The sequence below is a fragment of the Aquarana catesbeiana genome, linkage group LG01 (genome assembly GCF_042186555.1).
Source record: "Aquarana catesbeiana isolate 2022-GZ linkage group LG01, ASM4218655v1, whole genome shotgun sequence".
In the NCBI taxonomy this organism is placed as follows: domain Eukaryota; kingdom Metazoa; phylum Chordata; class Amphibia; order Anura; family Ranidae; genus Aquarana; species Aquarana catesbeiana.
This window is the reverse complement of record NC_133324.1, coordinates 291534150-291559789: the sequence shown is the minus strand read 5'-3', so window position 1 is coordinate 291559789 and position 25640 is coordinate 291534150. Positions and strand designations below refer to the sequence as shown.

The 25640-nt window shown below is 43.0% G+C and overlaps 1 protein-coding gene across 2 annotated transcripts in view; it reads left to right on the top strand.

Moving 5' to 3' along the window:
* Positions 1-25640, top strand: part of RTN4R (reticulon 4 receptor) — a 356726-nt gene that overhangs the window by 202065 nt on the left and 129021 nt on the right. The gene's annotated exons all lie outside the window — the stretch shown is intronic.

Here is a 25640-nt window from a genome sequence, read left to right as displayed (position 1 = left end):
CAAGGTTATAGTTGTGATAGCGAGGATAATTGTGCAATATAGTAAATTTTTTTTGTAAACAGTGAAACAAAAGATCATTTCAGAACAATTAAAAAAAAAACTCACATTAAAATGAATTTTGCTAAGTATTTCCAAGTACAACGTAGTAAACTGAATTGAGAATGGAAGTACCTTGCAATAAGAATAACACATGTATGTGCATATTAATAAAAACCTATATTGAGAAATACAGGGACTAGCACCGCTGACCTCCTTCTAAAATCACTAGTTGCCTGACTGTCTTTGGCTTAAGTATATTCCAAGGCACTGACCTGAAACACAAATGAAGATTAGAAAGTCAGAATGAAGTCAGAACTCCTGATCTGCATACTTGTTCCAGACTAGTGACTCAGAAAGTAATAAAGTCATTGGATCAGCACAACAGCTAGGCAATTAGAATTCCAGGTCCCAATATTCTGTTGGAACAAGTTACCTTTCACTGCTCTAAAAAGTTTAAAAGTATAACACCTATGCAGATACGTTCATAGTTATACAACCAATAAAAAGTAATTTGATACATTGTAGACATGCTGATACTCCCTTCCTTCTGTACATTATTTGTGAATGCATGACATTGATTGATGAATATTTTTGTTATCAGTATTAGTAATGAGGCTTTGCTTGATCCAGATTTGAGCATAGTTGTTTATAAAAGGGTATAGTCTGGTTGGTTAATAGCGGAGCTTAAAGTATGTGTAACTTTGCCTTTCACAATGAAAGGTATTGCAGCAGCCTAATAAAACCAAATGGTAGATATTTCACTAAACTTGTAATTTAAAAGCTGAGCCACACCCAAAAGGGGAAGTTCTGCTTGTTTGCCTCCCCCCCTTCCGCTGGCACCTTTTTGGAGGTGGGGGGAGTGAAGCGGAAGTTCGGCCCCCCTCCTCTCTCCCGCAGCTGGCACATTGGCAAAGCGCAGCATGATTCACGCATGCACAGTAGGAAACCAGCTGTGAAGCCGTAAGGCAGTTTCTCTTTAGCCAAGATGGCGGCGGCAGCACCCGGGAGCCGATTCAAGAATCAGCTCTGGTGAGGACACCCTTGTATGCCTGGACAAGTAAGTGCCCTAATAGTATTTGTAGCTGCTGACTTTTTTTTTTTGTGGGAGGCAGAACTCTTTAAAAAAAAGTACTATTTTTTTAAATATTCTAAGGCAGCAATTCTGCATCAAAGGCCTGGAAATGTGTGTGAGTGGGGAGAAGACACAGCATGTTACTATGACACAACATGCTAAGGGACTACAATTCCCATGCTCCTTGGCATTATCACACCTATAGAAGGCTGGTATAGGCATCCCACCGGCCAACTGAAGGAGTGCCGACAGCAGACAGACAAGACTGCTACCAATTGTGAGGCATTGACTTACCATAGTCAACTTGCAGCAGGTAGTGAACTGGCAGGATCTGCAGGTATTATTTACTTAACCACTTAAGCTCTGGAATGTTTTACCCTGTTCATGACCAGGGCATTTTTTGCTATTCGGCACTGCACTACTTTAACTGGCAATTGCGCGGTAATGCGACACTGTACCCAAATTAAATTTATATCAGTTTTTTTCACACAAATTTTTAAAAATGGTATTTGATCACCACTGTTTTTTTATTATTATTATTAGTAGTAGTATTATATTGAAAAAAACATATTTTTTTACTTTCTGCTATAAAACATATCCAATAAAAAAATTAAAAAAAAAAATTTCTTCATAAATGTAGGTCGAAATGTATTCTGCTACATGTCTTTGGTAAAAAAGAATCCCAATAAGTGTGTATTGATTGGTTTGCATGAAAGTTATACTAGTAATGATGATAATCAGTGACTTATAGGGGGACTGTGATAGTGTGGCGGAAAAACTGACACCAACTGACACTGGGTGGGAACTGACTGACTGACATTGAAATCCCCAACAACACTAATACAGTACAAATACTATTTATTGTCACTGTACTAATGACATGGCTGGGAAGGGGTTAACATGTAAGGACAATCAAAGGGTTAAATGTGTGCCTAAAAATGTGTGTAATGTGTGCTGCTTTTACTAAGAGATGTGGTTGCAGGGAGAAAAAACAGCCACATAGCTGCTCCGTGTAACAGAGCCCTGTGTTGTTAGTAAACACAGGGCTCTGTGCTGTGATTAGCTAAACCAATCAGCAGGTCCCAGGCAATGATTTATGGTGATGACCGACCTGTGCTGTACCCAATGACAGCTGCACCGAATGACACCTACGTGGAAATGCTGGATCACGTACATGGACGTGATCCAGTACAAAGCAGCCGCCATGCCACAGTGTATCATGGGGTGGGTCGCAAGTGGTTAAGAAAACTGTATTCAGCTACATTAACTGTATTCAGCTACATAGTGAAACATAGATGTAGGGTTTACTTAAACTTCAATCTTACCTTTTTTATATTTTCATATCTAGAAAAAGTGATTTATACAGCCACATAAAAAAACAAGTCGCAGAACAGCATTTATCAAAAAGTTTATTTATGCAAAAAACACCCTAGCCCATATAAACACTTGTAAATCACTGAGGGTAATTTACTCACAGTAAATTGTAACCTACCTCTGTAATGAAAGGAAAGAATTTTTCACTTTTATCAGTTCCTGAGGCAAAGTAATACCAACATTGATAAACAAACAATTACCAACTTATGGGTGAAATAATGTGCAATAGTAAGCATGTAGAGCAGCCATTCTCAACTTTTTTACCCTTGAGCAGCCCTCAAAATAATTTTAAGGTCTCAGGGAATCCCTGCCAAAAAAATTATAATTGCAACTCAGGGTACAATAGCATGATCATCTATAAACTGTACAAAGTGGTAAATAAGTGCTATTAAAGAATTTGACATACCTAGAGTAATTGCCAATTAGGGCAGATAGTTTTTCTTTTTAACATCCACCTGCTGCATAAGTCAAAACAATTTTCAGTAATAAACTTTGTTTAAATGAATTTAAAAAAAGACAGCTAGTAAAAATTGTGGCGTACGCTAACATCAGTGTGGACACAATCTCTTGCAATAGCGGTCAGTGGAATTTTGCCCTCTTCCATTGGTGGTAAGTGTAGGTGGGGGATCAGTTCCCAATTGCTCACTGTTTAAAGAGAATGTTCGGGCTGTATGAGAAAAATTTAAAGTCAGCAGCTACAAATACTGTAGCTGCTGACTTTTAATAAAAGGATTCAGCACCGTCCTCACCTGGGCCTTGGGTCCCCGTGTACCTGATAAAGGGGGGGGGGGGGGTGAAAAAGTGTAACTTCCCCTTTTGGGTGAAGTTCCCCTTTAAGAAACCCCTAGCATCCTCTAGGGCAGGGATATGCAATTAGCGGACCTCCAGCTGTTGCAAAACTACAAGTCCCATCAATCCTCGGCCTCTGGGTATCATGCTTGTGGCTGTCAGAGTCTTGCTATGCCTCATGGGACTTGTAGTTCTGCAACAGCTGGAGGTCCGCTAATTGCATATCCCTGCTCTAGGGGAACCCTAGTTGGGAAAGGCTTCTGTAGAAAGTAAAAGAATATCAAAGCTGAGCCAAGGAGAGACTATGTGCTTGTATTAGCTGGGTTAAAAGTAAATGCAAACCCCAGGAATAAAAAAGTCAGTTAAAAATGTAGGTAAACCAACAAGCCTACATGTATTGTGGCAGAACCATTGCATTGGGAACTTCTTTTTTGTAGTTGTATACTTATTTTTATTTTATTTTTATATTGCTATGCAGCAACTTGTTTTAGGAGTGATTCTTTTGTGGCTGTATAAAATAGTTTATTATTGTTTTTCTGGCACCCCAGAGTGATGCAATCCCAATATACTGTATAGAAAAACGGACTTATCCACTTGCATGCACCCTCACTGCTCAGCTATCTAAACAGCTACCTGCAATGCAGTACTTCTGTGCTGTTTACAAAGAATACCTCTGTCATTAAATATTGGGTGAACAATAATAAACGTGTTTGCAGACGCTTCACAAATTACAAGGTAATTAGAAAATGCTTAAATTCCTTTACAAGCCAATCTACCGTTCACAACATCTAAATTGCTGTACTTACGAGATCTATTAGTAAAATGGAATTGATTGCATAATGGTAGCAAACTTATCCAGACCTGAACTTATACATGAGCTTAAAATGAGGGCAATTTAAAATTGTGAGGTGTCCTTGTTCTTACATAAGTTAGACTAAAGCAAAGGGAATTTAATTTGTCTAATACATTTTCTCATTAAGAAAGAATGCCAAGTATTTGTCGCTTCACAGTACATGTAAATGAAGTCCGTTCAATGAACAGAAAATAAAAAATCATTTGTTTGGATATGTATTCCAATGTTGAAGGTCAATTTCATCCAAAACCAATTTTTTTTTCAATTTTGGACAAGCATCAATTGACCTAAAGCCTAATTCTGGGCTACTTTTTAAAGGTCCACCAGCAGCTTAGAAAAAGCAGCTGTGGCTGGAATACTTACAGTACCTGCTCCTTGGCGCTGTCCCTGCAGTAAACTTTTCTGGAACTAGATGTAATGATACTTCTAGTTTAAACTATGCCCCATGTCATTTAAAGTGGTAGTAAACTCTGTTACACCACTTATACCTACAGGTAAGCCTATAATAAGGATTACCTGTAGGTACTGTGAACATCTCCTAAACATGCACAGTTTAGGAGATATTCAGAGTGCAGGCAGCTGGTGACATCACTGGTGCATGCACTCTGAAGGTCTGGCATACAGTGCTGGACCTTCAGAGCCCATGCCATGAACGGTGGCTCCCGTGCGTATGTGCATGTGACATCATTGTGCCCCTGGCCACTCATGTACCCGGAGGCCACGAACCCAGAAGGAAGACCGGGGGAAGATGGAAGCCCTCTCAGCAGTGACAGCGCGGCGCTGGAGGGCTTCGTTTTAAGGTACATTTCTCATAATGTTCTGGTATGCAATGCATACTAACACATTATGACATAGCCTTAAAGGAAATTTTTTTTTTACCAATTGTTTACTACCGCAAGTTGTTATCATAGCACCCTGCACACAACCATGTAATTATGCATAGAGAAGTAGTAATGTTCTCTGAATCATGGAGAATCACCCCACGCCAGCAAAGAGAAGTCTGCTTGTCATGTGAGTGCACAAGAATCCATGTGACCAGCATGAGGACATTTTGAAAATGTAATTATAAAACAATATAAAGCATCAATATAAAGCATATGTGTGGGGGTCTTCAGGCGGAGGGGCAAATTAGAGAGGAGCCTAAAGCCTCATGTTGGGCCTTAAAGTTGTTGTCTATCTACCCCTTCCCAAATATCCCCACCCCTTCTAGTGCAAATGCCACCACAAATCCTCTTATCCCCCCCACCCCTTACAGCATAAAGCCTTCACCCCCTCCTTCTAGCACAAATTCTCTTACACCACCTCCCTACAAGCATGGGTCCTATCCTCCCCACCTGATTGCACCCCTTCCCACCTTTATGTACTAATGCCACCATAAATCCTCTTGTTCCCTCTACTGTGATCCTTCTCTTTAAATACATATTGTTCACTGCAAACATTTAAGCATTAAACTTAACCTTCATCCTTGCCACTCCCCACTCTCCTCTCCATACACAGACCTCAGTCCATGTAATCAGTGTGGCTCAATGTCGGGACGGGATATGTTCTTCCTCCCAGGCTCCTGCTCATGCCCACTCATAAGTGCCAAGGAGGGAGAAGCTTCCCCAAATCTATTTGAGCAGTGTGGCAGCGGGGGGAGATTGTGCAGGTGGCGGCAAACACAACGGGGCAGTGCCTGGATGTCCGGTGCTAGCACACCAGCTGTGTCACAGTGTTCACGGGAGTTCACAGTGTTCTGTCAAAATTGCAAATTCATTAAGATCTCCAATCATGTCACTTATGGTTACTGTAAACCATCAGTAATTGGAGATTTTGATGACTTGCTGTTTTGACACAACACCGGCAACCGTGTACACTCCGGTACATGGAGAGTTTTCTTTGTTGACACAACAACTGTTAAGGAGGAAAAAGTTATCACCGCCTCGGAGGTGGCTATTTTGTTAGTTTGTATCGGAGCGGACTAACAATGTCCTCTCATAATATCATGTACCGGTATTGTGTCAAAACAGCAAGTCGTTAAAATCTCCAATTACTGATGGTTTACAATAACTGGATGTGACGTGATTGGAGATCTCGATGAATTGGCTATTTTGATATAATACCAGCCACAGAATCCGGGTGGAGGCGGGAGGAAGGGGGTTGGCTGTTGGAGGGGCACGACTGAAATCTGGGGGGCGCAGCCCACCCCAGCACTTCCCTAGAGTTGGCCATGTGGGGCAGACTCTGGACTTGAAAAAAAAACACGGATTTTTGCCCGGATCGACCAGTAAATATTAGTAGTGGTGGCGAGTTACAGCGGGTAAGCATAGACCTATCATACAGACAAAAGCCTGGATGCAGTTCAAGTTGCCCTTTTTAACATATTGCAAAAAAAGAGGGGGAGAAACAGAGAGTTTCTCTAAAGTAGGTCAACAGAGAACACTATTGTAAATACAAAACCAGCTTTATTAATTACCAAAAAATAAACCAATTAATATTACAAAAAGTGAAAAAATTGGCAATATGGACAGACGGTTATCACAAACCAATTAAAAGTGGACAACGTTGTCACAAGGGATATTAAAAACAATGGGAGCCGCGGCTACACGCTCACTCATACACATCATGCACACTAGATAATGGGGTATAATAAATTGAGGATAGTCCTGCACAATAAGGTTGATGATGAATGGAGAGTATTCTCAATACAAAGTATCCAGTTGGGCAGGAACAGTCCTATACCACTAATTCGGAGGTGATGTAAGTAAGTGGGTGATCTGACAAACCAATTGATCATAAAATTGGACCATAGATGGAGCGATCTCTCAAGGGATCATTGCACTCTGTGATTGTTTGAACCACAGCTGATGAATGGATTACAAGCGCTTTCCAAGTTGCAGTAATTATAAGGTCATCTACAAAAGCAGCTGGATAAATGTCCATGGAGACAACATTAGAGGAAACATAGAAAAAACTGACATACGTTTTGTGGGAGTGCTGAGTAAGGTGGAAGGATCTCACCAACCTCACCGCATTCGTCGTCAGACTATGATAGTCCCAGGTGTTAGAGTCTCTCTGTGGATAAATGCTTCTGTATGGCTCATTAGGAGTAATGATTGGTAAGGAGTCGTCCCTCACTGTTCCTCGCTGTGGAGCCGCTGAAGCGCCATTACTGCTGTATGATACGTGGCTGCAGGGGAAAGCTGACATCAGCTGTTGGATCAGCTGTTGGGTCCGTATAGGGATGAGTCAGATCAAATTGCGCGCGGCTCCCAAGGACGTGCTGACGTCACACAGCTGACGCGTTTCACCAACCAATGAACGCTGGTTTCCTCAGAGCTAGGAGGGGTCAAGTACGGTGAGCTTAAATAGAAAATAGAACGTGCAGATACTGCTTGTGTCCACTAGGTGTCAACCATAGCCCCTCAGTGTACATCATTCAGCAAACAAGGCATACACTCTAATTACGTGATTAGGATAGTGATATTAAATATTTACGAGATAAAGACGAGGAGTAAAAAAAGGGGGGGAGTACTATAACAGTCTTTTGAAAATCAGCCATGGAAAGAGTGAGTTATAAGAGGTAGTGTTTATAATAGGGATTTTATCCCCTCATTTAAGGAACACTATTTATGTTTCTAAAAAGGATTGTAAACTGCATTCTGTGTTTAACCCCTTAGGGGTTAAAGAATCTAAATAGTACGTCCACATTTTTTCCTTTTGTAGGAGTATAGTATCAAAATCACCCCTTCTGGGGGGCAGATTGAGCACATAGATCCCTTTAACTGTAAGGCCTGCTGGATTACTGTCGTGAAATTTGGCAAAGTGTACTGGGATAGGTCTGTCATCATCTTTATTCTTTGTTTTATTTCTGATACCACTGATGTGTTCGCTGATCCTAATTCGGAGCTGGCGTTTGGTTTTTCCTATGTAGTTTTTATTGCAAGGACACGTGAGCATATATATGACACGTGTCGTTGAGCAATTGATAAATTGTTTAATTCGATAGTCATTGCCACCCCTTGGATCAGCGAACACATCAGTGTGATGTACATATTTGCATATGTTACAGTGTCCACATGCATGCATGCCTGGAGGTGGTTTTCTCTCAGTAAGCCAATTCTTATTGATCGTTCTGGTATACTCTGAATGAACCAGAGCATCTCCCAAATTACGTGCCCTTTTGGCCGTAAGTAATGGTCTAGGGCTAATTATATTAGTAATGAGGGGTACCGATTTAAGGATATGCCAGTGTTTGTTTAGGATCTCCTGGACTTGGGTCCATTGCGAGCCAAACCTGGTGATAATTCTGGGGAAATCACAATATGATTGGTCCATTTCTTGGGGATTCTTCTGTGTGGTTAGGAGGTCCTCACGTTTGGTTTTAAGTGCATTATTTTTAGCTTTTTTAAGGGAATTATGTGAGTACCCTCTTTTTCTAAATCATTTATACATTTCATGTGCTTCAGTTAGAAATTGATCCTCCTCCGAGCAGTTTCGCCTAATCCTTAAAAATTGTCCTGTGGGTATTCCCCTAATTAGCGACTTTGGATGATGACTCTGTGCCAAGAGGAGGGTATTAGCTGCTGTTTCTTTCCTGAAGGTACTTGTTGCTATTTTGCTTCCACATCTAGTGATTTGTAAATCAAGGAATGAGAGGGCATCAGCAGAATAGGAATAGGTTAGATGAATATTCCTTTCATTGTTATTTAGTTGGGACAAAAATTAATCTGGACTTGGAGAGAGGATTGGGGTACAATAAGTAACCCCTCCCCCCACCCTTTTAGTTTTCTCCTTCTACTCCCCATCTTTTTCCCACATCTTTTCTTTCTTTGCTTTTCCCCCACTATACTTTATATATTTGTTTACTGCCTCTTAAAATGTATGAACCAAGAGGAATGACAGTCATCAGTTTCATGTAAATTGTACACTATAGGTCGGGTGTGTATTGCCTTGACCAATTTTTTGGATTGTCATTTCCTCTTAAATAGAGAATTTATTTCGAAAAATTAAACTAGTGGGCTCCATTGGATGCCCATGTGATAGGGTGACAATGCAAGAGCACAAACAGGAGACAGGGAAAACGCATTGCTACCTTATGTAGCACCCTGATTTTTAGGCAGGGTTGCTCTTAAATTTATTTGCCAAGTGATAGTTGACCTCCTAGCAATTGGCAAAGGCAACTGACTTCGCCCTAATTCTGGAATTGCTGCACCTCTCTCTTCTGTTGCTAAGTGGCCGGGTACCTGGAGGCATTAGCTAAGACAAGGGCATTGCAAGGACAGTTAAGGAGTGTATGGGGTATTTCAGCCAATGCACAGGGATTTTCTTGAGTCCCTTGGCCTGCTGGGAGAGCCTATTTATTTGGGTGGAGTCAGGTGATCGGGGTTCGGTGCCACCTGGACAGCTGTCTGGGTGGATGTGTGTTGTACTGCCCTGGGCTGCTAGGCCAGAGACCTGAGGCCTATCCCACGGGCATCTGGCTGCTAGGTTGTCTGAGGGGCCTATCCAGAAGCAAGAGAGCAGCGTAGGGTTGGAACTGTGGCTTGCGGTTCAAGCAGAAGTAACGGAACCTGTCATGGTCGGAGGTAGAGGGGAAGCTGTTGCCACTAAGGGGCCATCCACCTTGTTGCCGGGGACCACTGTGAGTAGCTGAAGTATCAGAGCAGTATTCTCACCAACCGGGGACGAAGAATTGGGAAACTTCAGCAGGCGCCAAGCCAGGCACCCAGCAGGGTCACGGGTTTGACGCTTGAGGAAGATACTGTGTGAGAAGATTGGAAGAGCTCAGGGGATCCAGTGGCAGTGGATCAGCAAATCTAGTGAGAGAGATTGGGAGCTCAGTTGAGTGAAGATTTACAAGAGGAGATTGTAGAGAAAGTAAAGGAATTTGTTACAACTTGTGTTAGAAACTGTTACAAGACTGTTGCCATAGGAGACAGTGATCCTACTCGTGCAGATGTGGAGTCTTCCTGGTTGCCTTTCTCTGCATGGCTGTCTACCTGTGGAGATCTTGGAGCAACCTCTAAAGGGTGTCCAGGCCCTAACCCTCTCTCCCACAGTTCTGTTTAAGAGACAATAAATCTCTTTGCATTCAAGAAGTGTCTGGTCGCCCATTAATCCACCTTGCATTACATTCACCATGCCTCATAACCCGCTCTCCCTGAGTTTGGAGGTCACCATTAAGCCTCTAGGGGTCAGGGCCCTTGCTACACTTACAACAGGTAGTATATGAACGAGGACCTTCTGCTAAGAATGATGTTGCCAAGCATCATTAGGTGATATTTTTAATCATGAAAACAACACATTTTAAAGCATTGAAAATTATACCAACATGTTAAAACTTATATAACATTTTGGTGGTTGGGTTTACATATAGTTTAAACTGGCTACGGCTACTAAAAGGTGGTTGAATGACCTTAAAGTGGCTGTAAAGGCAGAAGGTTTTTTATCCTAATGTATTCTATGTGTTTAGCAGCCCCCCCTAATAGTTACCTGAGCCTATCTCAATCCAGCCATGTTGCTCGAGAGACTTGGCTACCCGGGACGCTCCCTCCTGATTGGTTCCCGCTGCCGTCAATCAAAGTTTGTGGGCAAATGAGGAGGGGGGCGTGGCTGGGTCTGAATGGACACACGGAGCTGCGGCTTGGCTCGGGTGCCCGTATAGCAAGCTGTTTGCTGTGGGGGCACTCATCAGGAGGGAGGGGCCAGGAGTGCTGAAGAGGGACCCGAGAAGAGGAGGATCTGGGCTGCTCTGTACAAAACCTCTATACACAGCAGGTAAGTATAACATGTTTGTTGTTTTTAACAAACAAAAAACTGAGACTTAATCACATTAAGATTCGTTGTTGACTAGCTATCAGAACTAGAATGTCTGTATGTCAAATAAACATGAATACTTAGCTTGGCTGATAACAATTGCTGCAACAGAAACATTATACAGTATTTTATGGGTTTTACGGGTTTTAGTGCCACTCAGTATGTAAATAAATGTCTGTAGTTCTGTCTCCTCCTCTTCCCATTAAAACCCTAATAAAAAATGCTTAATCAAACTCCATAGACACCCTAACTGGGATATTTTTCACTTAGCTATGTAGTAATATCCAGCTATCCATCGAGAAAACCATCAAGCCTAAACTAGAATGTTTGTGTGTGGTCCTCCCAGGCCTCAAAAACTAGATGGATCCAGGTTGCAGAAACCCCTGCAGCAAAGAATCAGGGGACCTTTTTGAGTCAAATTCCATGGGAAAAGACCTTTTCTCAGTTGCCAGTAGGAAGCAAATTATTTAGGTACAATGGAATTAATACTATTCATTATCGGAGCATACTCACATTATTACCTATGTGCAAAACATTGTTATTACTGAGAAGAACTAAAAAGGGGGAATTTGGGATTTTACATGAGACATATGGGTCACATGTCGCCATCCCTAAATCTGCAAAAAGAAAGAAGGGGTATTTGGGACTTTAAATGAGGTGAGTACACATGGCTAGAAGATGAGTAGATATCAAAAACATGTTTTTATTGGTAAAACAAGGAACATGGCAAAATGACATGATACATGCAGCAATGAATAAAATTGTCAATCACATATTACAGACTTTATATAGAAACAGACATCGATAGCAACCAGCCAACCACTGTGTGGTATGGAACGAATCCTGGATGTAGTAAAAGCACTTAAAATTACATGATAGATGGAGAACTCAAAATAATGTATTGAGTAGGGGCGTCTGCATGAGAATAAGTGCATCCAAATTAGCCTGATGCATTTTGTGGATAAAACCACTCTTCAGGGGCGGGTGCACGCAAATCTATAAAAAAACAAAACATTAGTAGACCAGTATGATCCAATGTTGTACCCTAAACCAGAAGAATATGTACATGTTTGTTTCTATATATGGTCTGTAATATATGATTGACAATTTTATTCATTGCTGCATGTATCATGTCATTTTGCCATGTTTCTTGTTTTACCAATAAAAACATGTTTTTTTTTATATCTACTCATCTTCTAGCCATGTGTACTCATCTCATTTAAAGTCCCCAACCCCCCCCCCCTTTCTTTTCGCATTTTTATTACTGAGTTTTGTGCTTTTTTTGGACTTGTCTTTTACCAAGTTACATATAAGGATTCGGGAACTGATCACACAAAAGATATAAAGACTTAGAAGGTTTGAGGGCAGAAATGATAAGCCTCTTTGCACAAGAACAAGCTGGTTGGAAAGTAATACCGCCGACTGTGGTATAACCTAAACAATTGGACCATATCTAGAAGGAATAAAAAGGTTTTAATTTAAGCATAGTGCCTTTGATATGTCAGTGAATTGTGAAGGCACAAAGCACAAAGCATGGCATGGGATAACACCAACTGGATAAAGAATTTAAAGCACTAAACTTTATACATGAATGTGTATCTATTTCTCTCTATGGTTGTATACAAGCAAGCACATGATGACAATATGCAATGTTTAAATGCTACAATAAATAATGTATGAAGTTAATCTTAAGAATACATTACCTTTCTTTAGCACTTACCTATCTTAAGGAATGTATGTATAAAATAAACAAATATAATAAATGAATCTATAATGTATGGTACTGCCATATACATGTATAAATAATAGAATTATAATAGGATCTTCATCAACAACATAATTAATCAGTACAACTCTACTTTAACAGCCTGATGCATTTATTTAAGGGGGCTGTTTTCACATACCTTTCTTGACATTCGGCTCATGTGTACTAGGCATAAGTGGGAGACCTACTTGAAAAGGAGACATCAGAGCAGTACACCAGAATGCAGGAAATGTGAGGATGGAGCCAGTAACATACTGCAGGAACCAATAGTTTGAGCTGTGTTTAAATCAGCCATGTCAAAGCAGAAACAAAATTAGCCAGGGCAAAGCTGAGGAGTCAAGGCAGTGTTGCCTGAATTGGAGTAGGCCATTATGGCTGAAAGCAGAAGTGATATCGGAGCACATTTTGGATAATTAACAACAGCATACATACTTATACCTCCCGCAACTAACCCACAGTCTGTCCATTTTTCTGGTTTTTGTGTTCCAATATCAGGTGCTTCTTTTTGACTGGGAGGACCTTTGGAAGCACGGCTCTGTTAGAAGCTGTAAACGTAAAGTGATTCCAAAGTTGTGATTTTTGCTTTAACCACTTCAATACCAGTCACTTAGACACCTTCCCGCCCAGGCCAATTTTCATCTTTCAGTGCTGTCGCAATTTGAATGACAATTGCGCGGTCATGCTACAATGTACCCAAACAAATTTTTTATCATTTTGTTCCCACAAATAGAGCTTTCTTTTGGTGGTATTTGATCACCTCTGCGGTTTTTATTTTTTGCGCAACAAATAAAAAAAGAAACGAAAATTTCGAAAAAAAACAAGTTTTTCTTTGTTTCTGTTAAAATTTTTTGTAAATAAGTACGCTTTCTCCTTCAATGATGGGCACTGATATGGCTGCACTGATGGGCACTGATACGGCGGCACTGATGGGCACCGATGAGGTGGTAACAATGAGGTGGCACTGATGAGGTGGCACTAACGGGCACTGATGATGGGCACTGATAGGTGGCACTGATGGGCACTGATAGGTGGCACTGGTATGCGGCACTGATGAACACTCATAGGTGGCACCGATGAGGACTCGTAGGCAGCACTGATGGGCACTCGTAGGTGGCATTGATTGGTACATATGGGTGTCACTGATGGGTACATATGGGTGGCACTGATGGGTACTTATGGGTGGCACTGATGTGTGGCACTGATGGGCACTGATAGGTGGGCACTGATGGGCACAGATGGGCACTGACAGGTGGCACCGATGGGCAATGGCAGGTGGCACCGATGGGCAATGACAGGTGGCAGTGATAAAACATTGCTGAGCAGATCTGGGCATTGCTGGGCAGATCAGTGACATAATGGTGCCAATCAGTGCCCATTTGTGGGCACTGATTGGGCACATGTGGATGGCCATGGGGTACATACCTGGCCATCCACATTGCCCCTTCCATGGTGGTCCTAGTGGCATCCCTGGTGGTCCAGTGTGGTGATCTGAGGGGGGCTGCGCAGACCAGCGCAGACCACCCCTGCCAGGAGAGCCGCCGATCGGCTCTCCTCTACTCGCGTCTGTCAGACGTGAGTGAGGAAGAGCTGATCAACGGCTCTTCCCATTGACAGCGTGATCAGCCGTGATTGGACACGGCTGATCACGTGGTAAAGAGCCTCCGCCGGAGGCTCTTTACCAAGATCGGTGTAGCGGTGTGTCAGGCTGACACACCGCTCCACCGATCACCGCGATGCACGCCCCCGGGGGCGCGCGGCGGCATGTTATCCTGCTGGACGTCATATGACGTCCAGTCAGGATAACAGAACTACTTCCCGGACGTCAATCCGCTACAGGGCGGGCGGGAAGTGGTTAAATAACCAAAATGTTTTTTACCTGCTCTGTGCAATGGTTTTGCACAGGGCAGCAATGATCCTCTTCTTTTTAGGTCCTGGCTCCAACCCCTCCCCGCCAAGTGCCTCCAAAAGCAAGCCTCTTGCTATGGGGGCGTTAGAGAAGGCTCCTTTCTGAGCCGCGCTCCTGTGAATAGACATTGTCCATCCACACACAGAGCATGGCTCGGCCCCACCCTCCACTCTCCCCTCATTGGCTCACTGGCTGTGAATAGGGCTGGACTGGGACGAAAATTTGTCCCTGGACTTCATCCAGACCGGTCCACTTTAATTTTGCAAACAAGCACAAAAACAGTATATAAACTATACGCAATTGCGCAAAAAAAAACATAAGTAGCATAACATAAGGAGTCCCCACTTACCTCTTTTATTATTTCAATCTATTCCCCTCTGTATTTTTCTCCTCCTTCTCACATCACTGCATGAAGTGGAGGGCTAACGTCATGCAGGAACATTGCTACAGCCTCATTGGCTGAAATTTCAGAAACCAGCATTGGTGCACAGCCATTGGCTGCCTTTTAGCAATGCAGCGGCGCTGAGGCTGAGCCTGGTTGCGCACTATGAAGTGAGGTGTTGGGCAGTGCGGATGACAGGTCTGTGCCATACTGGCCAGCAAGACAAACCCTGATGGCCACCCAAGCCCCCCCCTCCCTGGCCATTAGCCATTCTACTTTATTTTATAGGCAGTACCAGGGGCGTTGCCAGGTCTACTAAAGATCTGGTGCTAGAGCCCATAGCAGCGAAGTAAAGAAAGTCATACGCTTGGGTGGGCATACACATGTATGTAATATACATGTGTGTATATGCTGCATATATATATATATATATATATATATATATATATATATACACACATACAGTATATACACACATGTATATTACATACAAGTGTATGCCCACCCAAGCGTATGACTTTCTTTACTTCGCTGCTATTATCATTACATCAGGGTCCCCAGAGAGCCTCCCCCTTACATCAGAGTCCCCAGAGAGCCTCCTCCTTGCATCAGGGTCCCCAGAGAGCCCCCCACTTACATCAGGGTCCTTTAGAGAGCCCCTCCTTACCTCAGAGTCCCCAGAGAGCCCCTTTGCATCAGGGTCCCCAGAGAGCCGCCCACTTACATCAGGGGCCCCAGAGAGCCCCCCCTTATGCCCGTTTTCCCAGAGAGCCTCCCTCTTACATCAGGGTCCCTAGAGAGCCCCCCTTACATCAGGCCCCTAGAGAGCCTCCCCCTTACATCAGGGTCCCCAGAGAGCCCCTTCTTTCAATCAGGGTCGCCAGAGAGTCCCTTCCTTATATCAGGGTTCCCAGAGAGCCTCTTCCTTACATTGGGTCCCCAGAGAGCCCCTCTTTACATCAGAGCCCCCAGAGAGCCCCTACTTACATCAGGGTCCCCAGAGAGCCCTCCTTGCATCAGGGCCCCCAGAGAGCCTCACCCTTACATCAGGGTCCCCAGAGAGCCCCCCTTGCATCATGGTCCCCAGAGAGCCCCTTCTTACATCAGAGTCCCCAGAGAGCCTCCCCTTACATCAAGGTCCCTAGAGAGCCCCCCTTACATCAGGGCCCCCAGAGAGCCGCTACTTACATCAGGGTCCCCAGAGAGCCTCCCCTTTGCATCAGGGTCCCCAGAGAGCCCCCCACTTACATCAGGGGCCCCAGAGAGCCCCCCCTTATGCCCGTTTTCCCAGAGAGCCTCCCTCTTACATCAGGGTCCCCAGAGAGCCCCCCTTACATCAGGCCCCTGGAGAGCCTCCCCCTTACATCAGGGTCCCCAGAGAGCCCCTTCTTTCAATCAGGGTCGCCAGAGAGTCCCTTCCTTATATCAGGGTTACCAGAGAGCCTCTTCCTTAGATTGGGTCCCCAGAGAGCCCCTCTTTACATCAAGGGCCCCAGAGAGCCCCCCCTTATGCCCGTTTTCCCAGAGAGCCTCCCTCTTACATCAGGGTCCCCAGAGAGCCCCCCTTACATCAGGCCCCTGGAGAGCCTCCCCCTTACATCAGGGTCCCCAGAGAGCCCCTTCTTTCAATCAGGGTCGCCAGAGAGTCCCTTCCTTATATCAGGGTTCCCAGAGAGCCTCTTCCTTAGATTGGGTCCCCAGAGAGCCCCTCTTTACATCAGAGTCCCCAGAGAGCCCCTACTTACATCAGGGTCCCCAGAGAGCCCTCCTTGCATCAGGGCCCCCAGAGAGCCTCACCCTTACATCAGGGTCCCCAGAGAGCCCCCCTTGCATCATGGTCCCCAGAGAGCCCCTTCTTACATCAGGGTCCCCAGAGAGCCCCCCTTGCATCATGGTCCCCAGAGAGCCCCTTCTTACATCAGAGTCCACAGAGAGCCTCCCCTTACATCAAGGTCCCTAGAGAGCCCCCCTTACATCAGGGCCCCCAGAGAGCCGCTACTTACATCAGGGTCCCCAGAGAGCCTCCCCCTTGCATCAGGGTCCCCAATGAACCTCCCCTGCTTACATCAGGGTCCCCAGAGAGCCCCCTTACATTAGAGTCCCCAGAGAGCCACCAACTTACATCAGGGTCCCCAGAGAACCCCCCTACTTACATCAGGGTCCCCAGAGAGCCCCTCCTTACCTCAGAGTCCCCAGAGAGCCATTCCTTACATCAAGGTCACCAGAGTAAGGGCAAGCAGTGAAAGATGATGTCATCTCTCTGCTGCCCATGGCTGCACAGTGAGAGCGGAACAGTGGTAAAGCAGGGCAGGCGGTGAGAGATGATGTCATCTCTCTGCTCTCTTGCCCGCCCGGCTCTCCTGTCCTGCCTGCCCTGCTCTCCGGTGCTGCCCGCTGCACTCCCAGCTCGGCTGCAGAGAGTCCACGGCCGTCTCTGAGAGACTCGGGGCTATGGGCACCAGATTTGGGGCTATAGCTTCAAAAGCCACCCCCTAGCGATGCCACTGGGCAGTACAGCGGTACTTAAATTAATGGCTGCGTGAGCTGCGCAGCCATTACTTTGACATGCTGTCACTGAAACCGGCCCACTGAGCCATTAGCCCACCCGGAAACTCCCAGTAGTCATGATGGCCAGTACATGCCTGGCTGTGATTGACAGCAGCAGGAGTCAATGGCTCCCACTGTTGTGTGAGTCAATGAGTCAATGCATAAAATGCATTGAGGTAAAAAAAACTTCTGCCTTTAGAACCACTTTAAATAACAATAAAAAAAGCTTAAAAGTGAGATAAAAGATCTAACCCATTTTAACCTTTGTGGTTTATTCCTCCCCAAGTAGCCATCAATTTGCATTACATTGGAAAACAAATAAAATATATTGTGAACTGTAAGTATCTCAACTCTTAAATAATATCATAAAAATGTATATTAATAAAGAGATATTGAACACCTTGCATAATATGAACACATATAATTACATTTGTTGGCTATTGGTCTCTTTACATAAATGGATCATTTAAACAACCTAAAATGTAATAGTGTAACACAAAAGTCTATAGTAGGACAACATATCAACTCTATTACCTTGCATGTTTAAATCTATATTGTTTGTACAACACACTAGAACAGGGGTAGGCAACCTTAGAGAGGTGGAGATATACCGGAACAACACGGGAGTAGTCAAAGATCACCGCTCACAATGTCGCCTCCTCACACCTGATTTATACCTCCAATTGTAGGACTACCATAGCACGTGCTCATTCACACGTAAAGTTAGGGTGTGGAAAAACAGCAAGATATAATAAAAGTCTATGGCTAAGCGCTGCAAACTTGCAGGAAAGCTGCAGGTATACTGCACTACACCCACGGTGCGTATAAACCGCAGCACATCAGTGTAAAAGCAGCCCTATACTATTATACCCAGTGTATTGCTTCACATTGACCTGAGATCTCTTCTTTCCTGCTGCTGGCACCACTCTGGAGACCGCTAGCTGGGATAAGAGGTGCAGGGCTGGACTGGGACAAAAATTTGGCCCTGGACTTCATCCAGACCGACCCACTTTAATTTTGCAAACACGCACAAAAACATTAATTCTTCAGTGACCATGACCAGGAGTGGCAGTACATAAATTAAACATCAGTGACCATGACCAGCAGTGGCAATACATTACATAGTAGGTGAGGTTGAAAAAAGACACAAGTCCATCAAGTCCAACCTATGTGTGTGATTATATGTCAGTATTACATTGCATATCCCTATATGTTGCAGTCGTTCAGGTGCTTATCTAATAGTTTCTTGAAAGGATCAATGCTCCCCGCTGAGACCACCGCCTGTGGAAGGGAATTCCACATCCTTGCAGCTCTTACAGTAAAGAACCCTCTACACAATTTAAAGTTAAACCTCCAGAGAGAATAAGTTCAGTGCTCGCAACCTTTCCTCATAACTAATATCCTCCAGACCCTTTATTAGCTTTGTTGCCCTTCTTTGTACTCGCTCCATTTCCAGTACATCCTTCCTGAGGACTGGTGCCAAGAACTGGACAGCATACTCTAGGTGCGGCCGGACCAGTGTCTTGTAGAGTACATTAATTCATCATCAGTGTCCATGAGCAGCAGTGGCAGTAGATTAATTCATCAGTGACCATGACCAGCAGTGGCAGTACATTAATTCATAAACAGTGACCATGACCAGCAGTGGCAGTACATTAATTCATCATCAGTGACCATGACCAGCAGTGGCAGTACAATAACCCCCTCATGCTATATATTACAGAAATTATAAATAGGTAGCATTGGTAATTAATGTCCCCTCAGCCTCCTCCCCTCCCCCAATTGGATCTAGAGTAGACAGTCACAGTTCATTATTAATCTGCAGTCAGATGGCCGCATCCCGCATGGCATTTGGCAATCATTTATTATCACTCAGCGTAGCTTGGTGCTTGCTTACTTGCTATACACACTTTGTTCCTGTCTGAACCTGCTGGTTTCTCCTTGGCGGGGCCGGCTCCTTTTGGTTGCCGCTTCAGCAGCAGCTCTCTACGCTCCTCCCATGATCCTAGCATTCCCGCTTCAGGCCGTGAGTGATGTCATGACGCTGGGATGGGACTACAAAGCGCCTTAGGGATAGTGAAATGGCAGCGATGACAGGGATAGCTGGTGGCAGACTCAGAGTAGTAAGGTACAGACTAGAGACGACTACAGTACAGCTAGCAGTGCTGGCTAATGTGTACTGTGTAAATCACTGCCAGCACTTTACCTGCACCCCCCCTCCCTACAGCAAATTGTACCTCCCAGTCCAGGGCATCCGCCCCTTCCTTGTACCATCCCGGCCCTGCTTATAGACAGTACAGAGGTGCGGGCCTCAAAATAATGGCTGCAAGGCTTGCGCAGTTATTACTTTGACAAGCTGTCTGCCACAAACCGGCCCACTGAGCCATCGGCCCACCGGGAAACTTCCGGTAGCCCCAATGGCCAGTACATCCCTGTCCACATGGGACAGAAGCCAGCACTACAGAGGAGGCATCGGATTATTTGGCTCTTGCTCCTTACTACAGCTCCAACTTTACAGGTAGCCCCCCTGCATTGCACTCTGTTTGATGCTCTGGAATGGTGGGTCAGCAAACCCAGACAGAGATCTACCAGCCGCCTGTCCACGATCTACCGGTAGATCGCAATCTACAGGTTGCTGACCCCCGCACTAGATAATAAAATCCAGAGACTCAGACTAAATTCTAGAAATACTTATAGTTTACAAGACTCTACAAAATGCGTACAAAACCTAAGTTCTAACTTCTAAACATTGAATACACAGCAAAAATATTGTTATTATAAATTCGCAAGCTAAATACATTTTTAATTATGTACATGAATACATTTTGTGGTCTTTTTCCTGGTGTTAAGCCTCGTACACACGATCAGATTTTCGGATGACCGTTCGTCCATTTTTTGTTGCATGCTAGTCTCATGTCGAAAGTGAAGAGGTTACTCACCATACTAAAATTCTCGAACAACAGAATACAACTTCAGAAGAGACATCATGTGTTGAATAGTTTTCTATGTATTCTTTTGTTTCTGAGAATGCGTAGTCTTGCTCTTACGAAAATCGTACTAATTAAACGAAAATTGGACGTTGAGTTCACGTACGACCAAAATGTTATAGTCTGCACATCCAGCTTTTGTCGGATGAAAAATCGGAATTGGCTAACGAAAGCTCCATACTAATGAAAATCAGCAGATCATTCGTCGGACGAAATTTTACTTTAGATTTTTGTATTGTTTGCACTTTATGTGCAAAAGGTAGTGGGGTGAATTGTCTTTTATTACTGAGTCTTATGTACTATATTACCTTGCTTGATTTACAAGATCTCATAAAGTATAAAATCAAATAAAGTAAGGTGTATCTTGTGACAAGTAACATGTAGAGCTTAACTCTGATTTCTATGCTAATGTTCTATATTATTTTTTGCACATTCTAATATGACGAAATATGAAGAAATGTTTCCATAAGTATAATGGTCTTTGAGTTATGCTGGATATGGAACCCTGATTCTTGGATGACACAGCCAAAGCTTAGGTCACTTAATTAGTGTTGTGGCAGCATTCTTGCATTCATTAAACCTTTTACTGGTGATAAGGTTAACAAAACGGGTGGAACAGCACCACACCCAGCAGGCCAATGTCAAATTAAATTAGCATCATCCGGCCACGGTTATGATTAAAATATAACAGTTTCTTCAGTATCTGTTAGCTTCTGCTAACCCTGGCAGCTGTAATGCTTGCTTTAGATGTGATAGTCCGTTATATCTACTAAGTAACGTACTGAATCTTCATAATTTTTTATAGTGCTAACACATCTCCTTCAATATGAACCCTGAAGCACTTAGTACCAAGTACTTCCAAGGTCACTGACAGAGTCCCGATCTCTTTTTCTTTGTCTCTTTTTAAGAATAGCAGACACCGAGATCTGTTCAGACCCAAAAAGTCTACAGTATACTACCATATACGTCTCTCTCCAAGGGGCATTACAATCCTTGCACCAGAGATATGAGATGGCTTAATGGTCATTTTTTCACTAGGTCCCTTAGAGAGTCATGAGACTATCTTATCAAAACCCAGGCAGACTGACAGTAATAAAGTAAGTTTTAAAATAAAATTAAAATAAAAGAAAATCAATAAAAATAAACCCTTTGATTGGACAATTACAACATATAAATAGGGCCTCTTTTACACCAGAGGTCTGATCAGGTCCGATCAGACCCTCCATTCTCCTCTATGAAGTGCCAGATGTAAACAGCACTTGTGTCCGTTTACACCCGGCTACCTCCGGGTCCGATCTGATCTGGCAAAAAATAAAACAGAAGGGGATCCCCACCAGCTACCCAGATCGGATCAGAGAGTGGTCAGGTGTAAATGGAAAGCTGGTCCATTTACATCCGGCTGCCCGTAAAGCACAGCAGGCTGTGTCTGTGCCCACTTTGCATAAGCTGAGCGGACACAGACCTGTCATGCGGCCTGTCCACTCAGCTCAGCAGGGGATCAGTGGTCAGATCCTATGCTGAGAAAAAAACAGATCTGGTCCATGTGAAAGAGGCCTAAAGGTTTAATATGGTAAAATAAGTTTTACTTGTGATAAACTCTATGTACTGTTATGCACTTGGAGGCTAAAAACATGCATTCATCATACATCCTAGAGGGGGAACACCTTGACAAGTCAATGATCTGGGTATTGTGGCCAGTCTACAACTTCTAGAGTGAGAAAGGTACTTTACTATATTAAAGAGTAAGTAAACTTCCATCTTTAGGTTTTACCTATAGATAAGCCTATAATAAGGCTTACATATAGGTAGTATAAATATCTCCTAAACATGCACTTTTTAGGAGATATTTACTGTACACGCAGCCAGTAAAATCACTGGCACATGCTCTCTGAAGGAACAGCCACACGTGCCGTCTCTTTAGAGCCCTGTGCCGTGATCAGCAGCTCCCACACGCATGTGCTAGAGTGATGTCACGCAGCTCCGGCCAGTCATAGAGCTTGAGTCCACAAACTCGTTGTCCTGCTGGAGGCTGAAGCTACGCCCCAGTATCAAGTCTTTTGCAGACTCTAATAGGTTTTCTTCTAAGATTTCCCTGTATTTGGCTCCATCCATCTTCCCATCAACTCTGACCAGCTTCCCTGTCCCTGCTGAAAGAAATCATCCTCACCACATGATGCTGCCAGCACCATGTTTCACGGTGGGGGTGGTGTGTTCAGGGTGATGTGCAGTGTTAGTTTTCTGACACACGCAGTGTTTTGCTTTTAGGCCAAAAAGTTAAATTTTGGTCTCATGTGACCAGAGCACCTTCTTCCACATGTTTGCTGTGTCCCCCACATGGCTTCTCGCAAACTGCAAACAAAACTTCTTATGGCTTTCTTTTAACAATTACTTTCTTCTTGCCACTCTTCCATAAAGGCCAGTTTTGTGGAGTAAACGACCAATAGTTGTCCTGTGGACGGATTCGTCCACCTGAGCTGTGAAACTTACCATAGGCCTCTTGGCTGCTTCTCTGATTAATGCTCTCCTTGCCCGGCCTGTCAGTTTAGGTGGACAATCATGTCTTGGTAGGTTTGCAGTTGTGCCATACTCTCCTTTTTCGGATGATGAATTGAACAGTGCTCCGTGAGATGTTTACAGCTTGGGATTTTTTTTTATAACCTAACACTGCTTTAAACTTCTCCACAACTTTATCCCTGACCTGTCTGATGTGTTCCTTGGACTTCATGATGCTGTTTTTTCAGTAGGGTTCTCTAACAAACCTCTAAAGGCTTCACAGAACAGCTGTATTTATACTGAGATTAAATTACACACAGGTGGACTCTATTTACTAATTAGGTGACTTCTGAAGGAAATTGGTTACACTAGATTTTAGTTAGGGGTATCAAAGTATAGGGGGCTAAATACAAATGCACGCCACACTTTTCAGATATTTATTTGTAAATAATTTTGAAAACTATTTATCATTTTCCTTCCATTTCACAATTATGTGTCACTTTGTGTTGGTCTATCACATAAAATCCCAATAAAATATATTTACGTTTTTGGTTGTAACATGACAAAAATGTGGAAAATTTCTAGGGGGTATGAATACTTTTTCAAGGCACTGTATATGGTTGGATAGGGACGGGCAACTTAAAATCATGACAAAGATTCTAAATTTGACTGAAATCTAGGATACTAACTGGGAAATCTGCTGGTACTTAAATTTGAGGTACCACAAAAAGTCCTGCCTTATCTTTCAGCTGTGGTCAGGGGAGTTAGAATGGCCAATAATGGGGGCTTTGGTATGTAAAGGAACAGTGTAAAATTAAAAATAAATAAATATAAATAATAAAAAATAAAATTTTAAAGAACCCCTGTCCCCTCGTGCTCGCATGCAGAAACAAACGCATATGTTGGTCGCACCTGTATATGTAAACGGTGTTCAAACCACACATGCGAGGTATCGCTATGAACGTCAGAATGAGAGCAATAATTTTACTGCTCCACCTCCTCTGTAACTCTAAACTGGTAACCTGTAAAAAAGATTGTAATGCGTCGCCTATGAATATTTTTAAGTACCTTAGTTTGCAGCCATTCCACGACTGTGCACAATTTTAAAGTGTGACAAGTTATGTATCTATTTACTCAGCGTAACTTTATCTTTTATATTTTACAAATAATGAGTTTTATTGTAACTGTTTTTTTTTCTTCCTTCACCTCACATAGTGTTGATTTTCTGTATTCATTCAGGATGTCTACCTACCCTTTTCTGTTTATTTGTTTTCTGTATTTTACACATTTTTCAATAAAAACTTGTATGGAAAAAAAGGGTTATATATTGTGTTTTTTTTTGCATTAAAATTCATAAAGTGTATTTTTTCCAAAAAAGTTGCATTTGAAAAATTGCTGCACAAATACTGTGTGACCTAATAAATTGCAACAATCGCCATTTTATTCTCCAGGGTCTCTGCTGAAAAAAACATATATAATGTTTGGGGGTTCTGAGTAATTTTCTAACAAAAAAAAATACTGATTTGTACATGTAGGAGAGAAATGTCAGAATTGGCCTGGGTGGGAACTGGTTAAAATAAAAAATGCTGAGGGTTTATTACTACTTCAAGTTTGTTGAACAAGGTAGTTACAGATTGTGCATGCACTGCTAAACACAGATTAATACAGATTAACTAAATGTGTTAATTTGCATACATATGATTTCAGTTAAAGATTCATTCCAATTAGAATTAAAATGTTAAGTCTTGCTCTCATGCTGATCCAATGGCATCAGTACTTTCTGTGTCACTAACCCAGGACAAGCATGCATATCAGATCTGACTTTCTACAGATTCCAAATTAGTCTCTCAAAAAGTACTAAAGCCAGAGACTGTCAGACAAAAAAATCATTCCAAGAAAAGTTCTCAACTGCAACCTCAGTTTTTTTTCTTAGTACTGTTCTTATTTAAGTGACAAGAATGTTTGGCAGTCTACTTATCTACATAGCTGTTTTTTTTCTTATACGTGGATTAAATTACTCTTCGAGTGAGTTCAGCTCTTATATGCAGGAAAAATCCTTTTGTGGCTAATTACAGGACCCATGGCCAGGCCAACTAATTAAATATATATACTAAGTATTCCAGTACTGTTGAAATAAAACTCTCCCTGACTCCAATGGCTACAGGCACTGTGGTGTAATTCTGCGTGAGACTTCACAGCCAAGGGTGACTTTGATTAGAGTCGCATTCTCAGGCTGCCAAGCTATCCCCATTAGCTCACCCTTCTATTTTTGACACTGCAGCCTTTTTATCTAAGCTTTCTTTTAATCTTCTGTACAATAAATATTAGGGAGCAGTTGTGGTTACCATGGTCTGGGCAAAGGTTTGCTTTAAGCCTTTCGCAACATCAAAACAGTAAATATTTGAACGTATTATTCACTTGATTTTTCTGTTCAAAGCTGAAGTTGCTCTGCATGGGAAAAATGTGATAACTTTTTTGATACATTTGATAAATGTAATAATGAGTTAACTAAAGTTAGCTGCATGTAGTGATTACTTTAGGCCACCCTTGGAGTAAGTTAGTGTCAATGACATTAGATAATATTGAACTTTGCTTTCTGTTTCACCCTACTGGGTAAACTACCATGGGTGTATGA